This window comes from Manis pentadactyla, chromosome 11 (genome assembly GCF_030020395.1).
Source record: "Manis pentadactyla isolate mManPen7 chromosome 11, mManPen7.hap1, whole genome shotgun sequence".
NCBI lineage: Eukaryota > Metazoa > Chordata > Mammalia > Pholidota > Manidae > Manis > Manis pentadactyla.
This window is the reverse complement of record NC_080029.1, coordinates 4870372-4884921: the sequence shown is the minus strand read 5'-3', so window position 1 is coordinate 4884921 and position 14550 is coordinate 4870372. Positions and strand designations below refer to the sequence as shown.

The following is a 14550-nucleotide window of genomic DNA, read 5'->3' as shown; positions in this document are numbered from 1 at the left end:
CTGGGGGCTCATGCTTCACAAATACTCACAGCATTCCCAAGCACACGGCAGACTGAAAGATGATTCCAATGAATACTTCATTTTTAAATGTTTTCTTATTGTAAAATATGCATAACATGAAATTTACCATTTCAACCGTTTTTAAGTATACAGTTCAGTGCCATTAAGTACATTCACACTGTTGTACAACCATCACCACCACCCATCTTATATTTCCTATGTTGTATAATTTGCCGTTTCTCCTCACCGCCATTTAGTTCGGGGAGTGGGTCCCCACGGGAAGGCACAGGGCAGCGCTGAGGAGCACAGTGGACAGCCAGGCAGGCAAGAAAGACCGAAGGAAACAGGAGCAAAGAGTCAGTGGCTGACTGGAGCCATTTAGGGCGAAGGCAAAGCCCTTGCTCTCCTCCCCAGGGGTGCTGGGGACACTGCTGGGTAGCAAATGGGCAGGGTGGGCAGGGAGGTTTCCTAGTTTTCCAGCAAGGTGAGCATCAGGGGACACCCGCCTGCCTCCCGCGGCCTGCAAGGGACCACAAGTCCCCACCAAATGGGAGGTGGCGTCTCAGGAGGCGGCTCTCTCATTCCTGCCTACACGGCTGTTTCAGGCTCACTGTGGGGCCTGTCTCAGCTCGGGACCTTGGTTTCCCCACTGTGCGTAGGGGCAGGGGCAGACTGAAAGACCTCCACTCCTGCCCTCTCTGGTTTGACACTGTTTAGACCACACGTAGGGGTGGAGGCAGCTCGTGAGAGGCTGTGGGAGCCCAGGAGGGCCCAGCCTGCCAAGCCCCCAGCCGCCAGCCCTAATGTCCCTGCCCTCCCAGGCCCCAAGGGGACAAGAGTAGTGGTGGGATGTGGACAGAGTATACATGCGGGGCTCTGCCCACATTTCCTCCCCCGACGCTGGTCCTGCTCAGATGGTGCCAGAACGCTTGCCATCCACCCTGGCTCTGCTATTGCCAGCACTGCAGATGGTTGGGGAGGCGGGGGAGGGGTGGGCTGGGGCGGGGGCCGCCCATGCCTCAGCTGAGGCAGCCTGCACACTTGAGCTTGGGCCTGCCTGGGAAGGCCCCCAGAGAACGCCTCCCCGACGCCGCACTGCCCCCATCCCTGCCCCGCAAGCCCTCCCTTTGCCCCCTCTTCCTGGGTCAGTGAGAGTGGGAAGGAGGGAAGAAGACCAGCACCCAGGCTGGGAGTCTCAGTTAATTCCCATGATGGCTTTCATAGGGAGGTGGCACTAGTCCCCTTTGGCAAATGGGGAAACAGGCTCAGGCAAAGTCCCTTGCCAAAGGCCACTTAGCAGGTAGGGGCTAAACTGGGATTTGAACACCTGGTCAGTCTGGTCTTTTGGTCACCCCCATCCAAGTCTTGCCTCCCAGAGGACCCACCCCCAGCTGTCTCTGAGAAGGTCCAGGTGGTGCAACCTGAAGATCCCTGCAAGAATGGCTGGTGTGGCAAGGCCTCTGCAGCCAGAACAGCTGGAGCCTGGAGCACCCAGGGCCTCCAGGCAGGCTTCCTGGAGGAGGTGGGGTTTCAGCTGAGGGTGGGAAGAAGGGATAAAAGTGGCAGGACTTTGAAGCCTATGGCCTGGGGCTGAGTAGGGTAGGGCTCTTGTCCCCCAGCCGCCTGCCCTCATTGGGACCTCTGTTGGCCACCCTGACCATAATCCCCATCCCTTCTTTCAATCCCATTCCCCAGTTTTATTTTCTTCCCAGTCCTCACTTCTCTCTGATGTTGTCTGGGTTATTTATGTATGTGCACTGATCTCCCCAGCTAGAATGTGTGCTCCTAGATGGTGGGGAGCAGAATGACCAAATGCACAGGGCAGGGCACCCGGATTGGAGGAGGTGGGAGTGATGCCTGGCTTCTGGTCGGTCATGGGGGCCGAGAGAGCGAGGGGAAACAGCAGGCTGGGGTCGTCTGGACACCCTACACCAGGTGAGCTGTCCAGCCCCCTCAGCCCTGGCCCCTTGGCTCCAGAGCCGGCCAGCCTGGCCTTCCCTGCTGCGTCCCCCAGGCTGGGATTGGAGAAGGTTCTTGGCACGCGAGCTCTGGAGGCTCTGGGACAGCAGGGAGGGTTGTTCTCTCCACACCCCTACAGATCTTGTCACTCATGCCCAGGTTCCTTTGCAGGGTCAGACTGGAGCTGCCCTCCCAGGACCAGACGTCCCCCAAAGGGGGGCGTGTCTGCATAGAGCCACCTTGGCCAGACTGTCGCTTCCTGGCCTGCAGGATGCCTGATTTCACCCTTTCATCCTTTGGTGGCTCTAGATCTCTGTCACCCAGATGGTGGCTCCTTGTGTGTGTGTTTGTGTCCCATCTCTCTGGCTCCCATTCAGGACTGTGCCAGTCAAGATATGGGTAGCCTGTAAGTGCCCAGATGTCCAAACCTGGTTCTGGTCCTGCCCACTGACTGTTGCCCTTTCTGAGCTGTTCCTTCCTCTGTAGAATGGGGACCCGTCACCTGCCTGCCTTCTCACATGGTTTCAAGAAACATCTACTGGGAGCCGAGGGACAGCAGAGCCCAAGACAGGCGCTGACCTGGCAGAGTTTGCAGTCTTGGTTGTGGCTGCACCTAAATGGGAGACCCCAATGCTGGGGTTCACCCCTCTTTGCCGGGCACAAAGGTCCTCATCAAGCAGCAGGGCAGACGCTGCCGGAACATCAGCAGCCTGCCCTTGTTGAAAACTGAGTGGCAGAGGTGGCCACCAATTTTCCCCACTCCACTAGGCAGGAAAATTATTTCCGCTCATTCCTCTATGTTCCAGCCAGTTTCCATGCCTGCAAGAGATCCGCAGGCTGATAAGAGGAGTGGCTGCAACGAGCCTCAAAGTCACGCAGTGGGTAGGGACACACGTTCCAGCCACGAGGGCGGGCGGGAGGCAGCAGCAGCCCCGCCCCCACCAGCACCCTCCTGAGCCTGCCCAGGGCAGCCAGACTTCTTCCAGGCCCTTGTGCATCTCAAGCTCCTTTTTATCTGGCCCCCATGCTGGTGACCCCAAAAGCAGGGCGGTGGGTTCGCTCTGGGCTCCACACATTGAAAGCAAGGGGCCCAAAGCCAAAGTACAGTGAGCTCTGCCAGGTGCGGCCTCCGTGTGCATCAGCGTTGGTCCAACAGCAGCCCCACGAGGAAGGGAGTCTCAGCCCTGCCCCGGAGGATTAGCTAAACAGGCTCAGCGCAAGTGAAGAGGCTGGGATTTGAACCGAGCTCTGTCTGCCACACTGTCTGCCAACCCTTTCCCCATAGCCAGCGCCTCACTTGTCCACAAGCAGGGCCAGCCAAGGGAAGGGTCTGGGAGGTGGAGTGATGGAGACCATCCCCGAGCAGAAGGGGGTCAGGAGGGTGTTCACCTCAAGGCGGTCAGACTCAGGGGTGACACTGCCAAATCCCCCAACTCAGTGCTGGGAGAGTGGTGCCGCGGCCGGGGTTCGTTACCCCCGTGTGCTCCTCTGGGGCCAGGGGGGCCGGTGGCTGGGGCTGGCTGGGACATAGCAACTGATCCAATTTGCTCAGGACCGAGGGACTTTGGGAGATATGGACCTTTCAACTTTAAAATGGGACAATCTTGGGTAAACCAGGATAAGTTGGTCACCTTGGGCAGGACAAAGAACTTCTGATAGCTCAAGGCAAAACATGAGAGAAGTGGTGAGTGACCACCTGGCCCTGGAGGGAACCAAGTGATTTTCCAGGCATATCTCTGTTATTGATTTCTAATTTAATTTCATCATGATAGAAGAGCATACTTCATAGGATTTCAATCCTTTAAATTTTATTGAGACTTATTATTGCCTAAAATATGTTTTATTTTGCTAAATGTTTTGCGTGGGCTTAAGAAGAATGCTGTTGTTTAGTAGAGTGTTCTATAAATGCCAAGTTCACTGATAGTGTCACTCAGATCTTCTATATCCATACTGGTTTTCTGTCTGCGCTTATCAATTATCGAGAGTGTAGTGTTGAAATCTCCAATTATAACTGTGAATTTATTTCCCTTTACAGTGTTATCAGTTTTTAAATCATGCACTTTAAAGCTTTGTTATTAGGTGCATGAATATTTAAAATTGTTGTGAACTCTTGAGGACTTGAACTCTTTATCGCTATGAAAGAACACTTTTTATTCCTGATGATGTCCTTTTCTCTTAAATCTACTTTGTATGATGTTAGTATAGTCGCTCCAGCTTTCTTTTGATCAGTGCTAATATAGTATATTTCCTTCTACATTTTTTATGGTAATCTATCTTTTTACTTAGAGTGGGTTTCTTATAGACACTGTGTAACTGGGTCTTGCTTTCTCATCCTATCATATACCCTGTGCTTTTTAATTGGTGACTTCAGACAACTTACATTTAGTATTATTATTCTAGTCAGTTAAAATACATAATCTTAATAATTATTTTCTATTTGGCCCACCTGTTCTTTGTTTCCTTTTTCTATTTTCCTGAGTTCTTTTTGAGTAGTATTCGTTATTCCATTCTACCGTTTTCCTGTCTTACTAGCTATCCTTCTTTGGTTGTGTATGTGTTACTGTTGTCTAGTGGTTCCGTATCCATCTTCAACTTATCAAACTCTACCTTCAAACAATATGATATTACCTCATTAATAATATAAGAACATTACCACAATATACTTCCATTTCCACCCATTTAATGATTTTGGGTTGTTTTGCCATACATTCTACGTAAGTTATAAAGTCCACAATAGAATGTTATTCTTTTTCCTTCAAACTGTAAAGTATCTAGTCGGAGATCTTAAAAAATAAGAAAAATACTTTTTATATTTACCTGCATAATAGTCATTTCTGGTGTTCTTCATTTCTTTGTGTAGATCCAGACTTCTTCTCTTGAAGGATTCTCTTTAGTCCTCAGAGCTGGTCTGCTGGTGATAAATTCCCTTCAGTTTTGAAGGTTTGAAAAAGGCTTTATTTTACCTCCAAGTTTGAAAGATATTTTCAAGATATATTCTATTTGTCTCTTCTTCCTGTTCGTGATTTCCTCTACCTTCTTGGACATACACCTCTTTTATTATCCATTTTCCTCATTCTATTACCTTGTCATTTCTGGATGCTTCTATTGATTTATTTTTCTTATTATTATGGGTCACATTTTCCTCCTTCTTAGCATTCCTGGTAATTCTTCATTGGATGCCAGGCATTGTCATTTTACTTTGTTAGGTGCTGGAGTTTTCCATATTCCTTTAAATATTTTTGGCTTTGTTCTGAGCTGCAGTTAAGCTACTTGGAGATAGTTCGAGCCTTTCAAGGCTTACTTTATAGTCAAACCTAGGTCAGCCCTCAGTCAAGGGCACATTTGACCCCAAACCTAATTCTAATGGGTACAGCCCCTCATCCCAGCACACCCTAATTCTCCTTGCCCCGCAAATGTCCAGCCGGAGTGCCCAGAGGACGTTGCCCCACAGTGGGAGTGAGGAAGCCGGCCCTCCCCCATCCACTGGCTGTTCCATCCTGCTCTGAGCCTGGCTCACCCCTCCTCCCTCTGAAGTGGGCCCGTGGGTAGTCTTTGCCCCGGGCTCTGCTTCCTGACCCTGCCTGTGCTCCTCAAGGCACCAAACTAACCCACCCCACATCCTCTTTCTCAGGTAACATGCTTTCTTATGGCTTGAGGCAGCCACATTGTACATGGTGATGTCCCTTGCGGTAAAGCAGGGGGACAAGAATCACCACTTGCCACACAGCCATGAGGAAGGGGGGCTCCTGGTAGAGGACCCTGGATCAGTATGGGCACACCATGCCCTCCAGAAGTGCTTGGTTCCCTCCCTTGAAGGGGAGGGGGTGTTGATGGCAAAAAATGTATGGGTTTGGATGGTCCTTACCCCACCCTGGGGCACACAGAGGGCTTCAATATTATCTGAAACAATTCTATATTTTACATTAAAAAAGAGAAAGACTGAAAACAATTGGAACAAAATGCTAGCGATTGTCATTTCTGTGTGGTGGGTGCACAGCTGTGTGCTCTTTGTTCGTGTACTTTTCTGAAATGGAATAAAAGGCAATAATGAGCTGCCCTTCCTCCTTCCCCCCTGCTGGGTCTGCAGGCCTGTTGGCGCAGCGAGGTGTGGCCCCTGCTCTGGTTTCAGGCTGTGTCCCTGGCTCTGCCCTCACTGGGGGTGCCGCCAGCCCAGCAGCCCTCCCTGCCATCTTTGCTGCCAGCTCACGCTCCTCTCTGCAGCCGCCGAGCTCCAAGCAGAGCAGCAGATGGCAGCTCGGCAGGCCACCCAGACGCTCTCCAGCGCCTCTGTCCTCGTCGCCACGCACGGGGCCACGTCACCTTGCAGCAGCTCCTGGGCAAGGCTGTGGGAGACCCTGTGGGCGGCCAGGGCCCAGAGAGCAAGGTGGGGTCAAGCGGCAGGGGGGGTAGCTGCCTGCTTCTCTGCGGGTGCGGCCCCTCTCCGAGCACAGACGAGAGTGTGACTGGGGGCCGGGGGGACACAATCAAGAAACCCGGGGTACCTGGGGGTCCCGCCCTACTATTTGGATTTCAAAAGATGACCCCAGGAGGGTACCAGAGCATAACTCTAAGGGCCCATTACGTGCACGGTGGCGGGAAGCCTCTGCCCGGCAGGTCCCCAGGCTCCTCTGTGCATGGCTTGCCGTCCCTGCTGGATGCCTGCCCCCCCCAACACCAACTCCTGGGTGCTGAGCCCACGGGAATTCAGTAGCGGCTAACTTCGAGGAGGGGTGGACAGGTGGAAGTGGCAGGGGAAGGGATGGGCAAACAGGGTGGGGTGAGAAGCAGCTTTGAGGAGGACAGGTGGGTGCGCAAAGGAGACAGCGGGCTGGGCCTGTCCAGCTCTGCGGGCCTCAGAGCAGGGTTCACATCCTGTTCTGCTTCGGAGGGTCGGTGACCTTGGGCACATCGCCCTGTCTCTCAGCCTGCAGGTTAACCCTTTTAAAGTGGGTCTAATTATTGATAACCCAGGGATTATTAAAGGGAATGTAAAATGCCCACCGTGGGGCCCACCTCACTCAGTAACTGCCACTGCTCTGTCCTCGATAGGCGGTGGGTCACCAGGCTCCCAGGCATTAAAGAGGCCGTGCCCTCTGGCTCTGGGCATTTACTTGATCTCTATTTGGCCTTTTCTGGGGCTTCAGGGCCACCTTGTCACCCACATGCTGAGCAGATGATGCCTCGAAAGCTGGCTCTGACATCCCATGGGCACCATCCCTGCCCTGGAAGCCAGCTCTAACCTGTCCCATGCACCAGCCCAGGCGTGGGTTAGATGCTGAGTGCATGGTGGCTACTTTGCTGTTATTATTACGAAAAGAAAACCCCACAATTCTCACACCGTCCTCTTTGCCAACATCTCTGGAGGCACACGTGTGAACTGTGTTAAACCAAGTTGGAGATTTCTAAGCTCTCGTGGAGGCCCAGGACTCCCAGCCTCCGTCTCCCTCCCACACTCCTTGCTCCTCCCCCCACCCTCTGCTTTCCTGCTGGGAGCAGCTCTGAGGCTTTGCAAAGGGATAATCGTGGACCCTGTCACTGGAGGTTTTCTCCACTTCTGAAATTACAGAGGCAGAAGGGAAGAACCCCTGTGTGGCCTTTGTGGGCTGTGTTTGCCAAGCAGTATGCCAGCAGCGGGAAAATGTGCATGTAGGTGTTGCCCACTTTCTTCGCTGCCCTCGCCCTGCCTCTAGGGAGTGTGCTCATAGCCCGAGGCTCCTGGCCGGCCGCCAAGCCCAAGCCGGCAGTCATCCACAGAGTCTCTGTGATGTCCTCAAGGCTTCCTAGGAGCTGACAGAGAATGACTTTGCAGCAGCGATGAGCAGGAGGCCAGCTGAGCTTTTCAGCTTTCTCTTCTGCCCACCAGCCTGGCCTGGAGGGGCCTTGCTCTTTGCGTCCATTCAGTGAATCCAATAATTTACAGCCCTACCCTTGGGCCACAGGCAACCAGGGGAGATGCTCTATTTGTCATAGGACCCTAGGTTGCGAGGGCCAAAAAATCCCCAAAAAAACAAAAACAACATCTGGGGGCTTTAACATAGAGGGAATTTATTAGTTTATGTAACTGAGAAGTTAGAGGCTTCAGGTAAGGCTTGATACAGCAGTTCAAAACACGATTACTACAAACACAGCTATACTTTGTCTCTCTACCTGGTTTCATCCTTGGTGCCCCCAGCAACCCTTGCTGATCTTCTCTTGGTAGCAAAATGTCCACCTCAGTGCAAACTCACACACTTAAATCTCCCCATCACACCATCCTGGGGCAGAGTCATTTTTAGGAGCACCAACCATATCCTAAAACTTCCTGTCTTATTGGCTAGAATTATGTCACATGCCCATCCCTGACCAATCACAATAGCCAGAGGTGAGACATGCTCATTGGCTTAAGCCACTGTGGCCACTCTTACAGCAGGATTGAGGTCAATTGTGGAAAATCAAGGCTCAGTTGGCCAGAGACATGGGCCACCAAGGTTGCAGCGTGATGAGGCACAGTCGTTACTGAGTGCCTACGATGTGCAGGACCTGTCTGCTGCGCTCACACATGTCATCTCATTGAGTCCCCGCGACAACCCGGACATGTTGCAGTGAGGAGGTCAACTCCCAGTTGGGAAAGGCTTGCAGCTGCAGCCACGTGACTCAGAGACATGGAATGGGGAGGCGGGGTGCCTAGGTCTGGTTTTCTGATTACAGCAGGGGCCCTGGGCAGGTCTGGAGCGAGAGCCGGCGTGAGTTAGGTCCTCGGGCTGTTCCTGGTCATGCCCTTGGCCTGCCCTGAAGGTACTGGAGCCTGCAGGCAATGTCTGGACACTCCGTCAGCTTCTGAATGGCGTGCAGGGGTTCTGGCCACAGGAGTGTGCCTTGACCTTGGGGCACCAGGTAGGTGAGCTGGGCCCGTGGCAACAGCCCAGGAGCAAACCCTCAACCACCAAGGGGCAGGAGTGGAGAATAAGTACTCCAGCTTCATCCTCTGGCTATGGGACAGCCCAGGTGTGTTCCCTAGCCTCCCTGGGAGGATTCTCTAGAGGCTGAGCCCCAGGTGGCCACAGTGGTACTTGCTCATTAACACATCCTTTGTAAACCTGCCACCCACCACAACTCACATCCCCACTTCCTCATATGCTTCCTGGAATCACCTTCCCACTCTTACCCAAATCCTCATCTCAGGGCTGGCGTTGGGGACCCAAACAGACAGCAACAACTGGGTGGGTGCCTCCCAGAGCCCCAGCACCATGTGCTGCTGGGCACATGGGCATCGGCTTCTATTCAACCCCTGATTATCATTCCCTGTGCCAGTGGTGGGGCCAGGGAGGGAGACGGGGCCCAGTTCTCCAGGTCCCACTGAAGCCATAGGCCTGCCCTTCATCCATTATCTGACCAAAAGAAGGCTAGACGGACACTTCCTCACACTCGCTCCCTGACAGCTGAACTCCCTGTACAGCGTCCCTGTCCTGTCGTTCCACTCTGCCTGCACACCCCTAGGCATGGGGAGCTCGTTCCAACACTCCAGCAACTAGCCCCGTCTGTAGATGGCCTTGAAATTTAATAGCTGCTTAAGAAATATTCTATGTTGACTAAACACCTAAAGAAGGCAATTATTTTGATATCAAATATCCAAGTGTCTCCCTGGGGGGCAGAAGGCCAGGAACGTACAGTGATGCGATGTCATTCAGGGACAGCCAACCATGGCCAGTGAACCGAACCGGCCGGCCGCCTGCTTTTGTGCATCTTGCAAACTAAGCTTTCTTTTTATGGTTTTAAGTGGTTAGGGAAAAAATAAAAAACCATCTCATGACATGTGAAGTTATATGAAATTCAAAACCTAGGGTCCATAAATAGAGTTTTGCTGGAGCACAGCCACGCGCGCTCATTTACATCTCATCTGCACTGCCTCCACGCCGGAGCCGCACCGGTGTTTGCGACAGAGACAGTTTGGCCCCCAGCGCTTAAAATATTTACTATCCGGCACTTTGTAGAAAAAGTGTGCCGGCCCCTGTGCCAGCTCATGCTCATGAGCAATGCCACTCCATTTTGCAGGTGAGGAAATTGAGGCTCAACAGGGTCAGGGAACCCCAGTTCACAGCCATGGGACGTGAGGGGCTTGGTGCCCAGGTTTGGCAGCCTGACCCCGAAGCCCTGGGGCCTCCCTCAGCCTGCCTCTAGGGCCCTCGGAGATCTGGACCCTCCCTCCTGTCCTCGTGGGCCCAGCAGCCTGGGCCAGCCCGTCCTGCCGGGGGCCCCTGCCCTGTCCAGAGGTCCTGTTCTGCCGGGGCAAGAGCCTGGTGCAGTCAGAGGCTCGTTGGTGTGACAGCACTGCACATCACAAGAATCAGTGATGCGTCCCTGAGCAGCTGTGAGGCTCAGAAAGTGGGTCAGGCCTTGGGAGGGGCAGTCCATTTTTAGCTTTTCATTTGGGCCTCATTCATTAATTCCTTCATTTAATATTGACTGAGTAGCTACTCAGTGCCAGCTCCCAACATAGGGACTGAGAACACGGTGCAGTGGGGAGACAGGGGGTGTCGCAGCCCTGAAGGCACCTGTGGTCTGAAGAGAGACAATCTAGAAACAAGTGGGGAGCAGTCCCCCCAGCACTGCCTGTCTCACCAGGGAAGAAGGGGCAGAGGGGCTGTGGCCGCCTGACTCGACAGAGCAAGGAGAGTGCTGGTGGCGGCAGAGGGAGGGCCTGCTGAGCAGCAGCATGTGCAAAGGCACGGAGGTGTGGCAGTGTGGCAGTGTGGGGCTGGGGGCCGGGGCAGTGCGGGGTAGTGAGGCTGAGGAGCCGGCTGTGGCTGGCAGAGGGTCGTGGGAGACACAAACTCGCTCTGGTGCTGCAAGGGAAGGGGGCACAGTGACAGCTTTGAAACGGGTGGGGGCTGGTCAGACTGGCAGATGGAAAGTTCATCCCAAAAACCTAGGGCAGAGCGGATCCTGGAACTCACGGTGACCAGAGTCTGGACACAGGCAGCAGAGGAGAGGGGACAGGGACAGGGGACAAGCAGGAGAGGAAGACCCGAGTCAGAATGGGTGTGTTGTGGGGTGGAGCCGGAAGAGCAGGGCGGAGGGGGGACAGGGCGGGGGATCTGCTGCAGACTGTGGAGGGCTTCTGAGCCCCCAGAACTGGGGCAACAGCGCAGGTGGAGCGGGGCGAGGTGCTGGGGTGCTCTAAAGTGCCTCCCCACAGCCACCTGCCCTTGGCCTCTGTCCAGGGCCCCCTGGGGCCCACCTCCCCTCTCTCTGCCAGGGCGTCCTGCGTCCCAGGCCTGCCAGCCGTGAGAGGCGCCTCCTGCCTTGCTTTGCAGACCCCACCACACATGCCTTCCCAGCCCTGCCCCTGGGGCAGGCTCCTGCCCCCTGCCTGGTTCCAGACAAAGCAGACACACCCAGGCAAGGCGAAGGCCACCATCTCCCACTCCGAAGGGCTAAAGGAGGAACGGGGCCCAGCTGGGGGGAGGGATGCCTTCGGGTCACTCAGAAAGCAGCTGTCGCGCCTCTGCCTGGGAGGCCACGCGCACAGTGTCCTTTGATCCCCCCTGGAGTCCCAGGCGGGTGTGCGTCCTCCTGCTCACAAAGCTTCTGTTTTCACGCTCTCGTCACCAAACTGTAATTCTTGGTTGACTTGTGTGTCCCTGGAGGCTGGATCCTTGGGCCATGTTTCCAACCCCCAGCCCTGACCCCCAGCCCTCCCTGTGCTGGCTGGTCAGGGCCACATGGACTGGGTGATGGGCATCTCAGGGTAACCGACGGGGCGGAAGGTGGCCCTCCTGGAGCTCGGCCAGAGGTGGCATCTGCCCCATCTACCTGGAACCGGCAGGGAAAGTGTACATGGGTGGCGCAGGGCTGGGGGATAGAGAAATTCGGGGGGACTGTCAGTGGCTGAGGGGAGTGGGCATCCTGACCCTTCCAGAGTCCTGGAAGCCCCTCCTCACACTCCCCTGTCCCAGGTGGACTTCCTGACCCCCCAGGCTGCACATGGCCCCCTCAGTGGCCCCGAAGCCTGGCTCCTGGCACTGTGCAGGGGAGCCCGGAGCCCGCAGTCCAGCCCGCCTCCCGGGTGTGGTGCATGGCACTTTGCTGCTGGGACAGCACCAGTGCTGCAGCTGTAGAAAATGCACCTGCACTTGGGTGGGGTGGGGAGGAGGGTGCGCCCTAAGTTGTGTGGGCGCAGCACCCCAAGGGCGAGGAACAGAAGCTCTGGGATGGACCCTCTCCTCTGCCTGGACTCCAGGTCTGGGGGGCAGCCCACTTGCTGCTGGCCCGGCCCGCCCGGCATGGGAGCAGGGGGCATGGAGCTGAGGGCTCCCACAGGGACCCATGTGGACTGACGTGCCCTTCTCAGGCCAACGGACCCTCGAGGGGGCAGGTGGCTTGCTTACGAAGTCCAGTATCAGGACTTCCCCACACTGTGTCCACCCCTCCTATAGCAAAACCTCAAAAAATTAAACATGGGATTACCATTTGATCCAGCGGTTCCTCGCCTGGGTACCCTCCCCAAAGAACAGAGCCGGGAATCAGAGAGACACTCGCGCACCCATGTTCATGGCGGCATGAGTCACAATAGCCAAGAGGTGGGGGCCACCCAAGGGTCCACTGGGGGACGGATGGTCACCCATAAACAAAAGTGGGGCATCCACCCAACGCGAGATTATCCAGCCTTAGAAAGGAAGGTGATCCCGACACATGCTACCACGTGGGTGACCCTTGAGGACATCATGCTGAGTGAGGTACGCCGGTCACACAAGGACACGTCCCGTACGATCCCTGCTGTCCCAGGTCCCTGGGGGAGTCCAGGGCACAGAGACAGAAAGCAGGTGGTGGATGCCGGGGGCTGGGGAGGGGTGAGGAGTCAGGGCTCACTGGGGACAGAGTTTCAGCTGGGGACGTGAAGGAGGTCTGGAGATGGGTGGGGGGGTGGCTGCACCACAATGTGATGAGCTTAATACCACCGACCTGCACACCTGAAAATGGTTAAGAGGGTCCATTTTTGGCTATGTGCAGGTACCACGGTTAAAGAAAATTATGAGGGGAAACAAAGCTAAACAGCTTGCCATCCTTGCAGTGCAAGGCCTGCCTTAGAGGGGCAAAACCAGACCCTGCACACGGTAGGGCCATGTCCCTCAAGTCCCCTTCCTGAGACCTGAAGAAGGTCCCGTCCAGGCAGCGGGCAGCAGTAGGTGGGAAGGAGTAGAAAGTAGAGGCAAGGAGCAAGCTTGGCTTTGCTTCAGGAGCAAGCTATTCCTGTGGTCTTCCTGGGAATCAGCCCTGGCCGCACTGGGGCTTGGTCCAGTAAATGTTCGACCTCGGGATCCGTGTAGAAGCTGCTCTCTGAGTCTCGACTGGCTTGGGAGATTGCCTGTGTGCCATAGAATGTCGGTGCCACAGGCCAAGGGAGCTTCCCGCGGTCCCCAGCCGGCCGGCTGCAGCCTCCTCCCGTTGCTGTGTTACCCGGGCCTCCTGGCCGGCAGGGTGGCCGCTCGAGGCTGGGTGGGATGCGGTGGGATGCAGGGCGAGGCTGGCAGGCTCGGACTGCAGCAGGGCCGGCAGGACTCACAGCGTCTGCTCAAGGGAGCCCTCCAGACAACACCTCTGGATGTGGCCGCTGTTCTTGATGACCTCTGGAAGTGTCCACAGTTCCATGGGCTGACAGTCAACAGGAACACACTGGCATGGCCACACCTGTTGTTTACACCCATTTTGATTGGTTGGGTGACTGTAGTTAAGCATTTAGCTTTTCCCAGAAAGGAGGTCCGGCCTTTGCCCTCAGCCACACCAGAGAGTCTAACAATGCGATTCAGGGTACAGGCTTTGAGTCACATGGTATCAGATCACCCTCCCAAGGGGCTGGGGGCTGAGGACCACGGAGCCCCCAGTAGAAACTGTACACCAAGGCTCAGGTGGGTGCTGGGCTGTTGTCCCACCATTGATGCTGGGAAAGTAACTGCCCACAGCACCCCTGGGAGAAGACAGCTGGATTTTTGGCAGCTGGAGCTTACCTGGGCTCAGCCCATGGGCCTCCTGCCTTGGCCGATGTGAATTTGCGTCCTTTGCTGTATTAAACTACAACTGTGAGTTTACCAGCTCCCAGTGAGTTTGTGAGTCCTTCTGAGGGTGATTTTAGGAACCCCCCCGAAACTTGCAGATGGTCTTGTGGGCCACCCCCAAATTTCAGAGCGACTGTTCTTTCTGAGGAGAACCTGTGCAGAACAGATTGCTAAGTGTGAATATCACCCTGGGGGCAGGATTTCCAGGAGCGGGTGATGGTGGGGGTGGGGGCTGGCCATCCCCTCTTCTAAGTTAGCCTTGAGCAATTAGGGGAAAAAGAGAAAGAAGAGATGCTTCTTGCCTTGGCCCAGCACCCCTAGAAAATGGAGTCTGAACAGCTGCCCACTAGCTAAGCTGCGGTGGGGGGCTGCCTAGGACTTCAGATGAGGGTCTGGAGGAGGGGGTGCATGGACGTGGATGTGCGTGCGGGGCTGGCACATCTTGGAAGAAGCACAGCCTTTGTTCTGTGTCCTGGGATGACTTCAGAGACGCTGCCTGCAAGCACTTGTCTGGAATGAATGTCTGGGGGATGGGGATGAGGGGAGACAGGGCGGGCAA

General features: G+C 55.2%; 1 long non-coding RNA gene across 2 annotated transcripts; it reads right to left on the bottom strand.

Annotated features, from left to right (window-relative positions):
* Positions 1–5504: 5504 nt before the first annotated feature.
* LOC118910802 (uncharacterized) lies at positions 5505–13629 on the bottom strand. 2 transcript variants are annotated; one of them, XR_008992396.1, is made up of 3 exons: positions 13533–13629; positions 12406–13476; positions 5505–6422 (listed from the first exon to the last, which is right to left on the bottom strand). It is a non-coding gene; the product is annotated as an uncharacterized LOC118910802 (long non-coding RNA). The 2 variants fall into 2 exon arrangements; XR_008992395.1 differs by lacking the exon at positions 5505–6422 and adding an exon at positions 11164–11751.
* Positions 13630–14550: the final 921 nt, after the last annotated feature.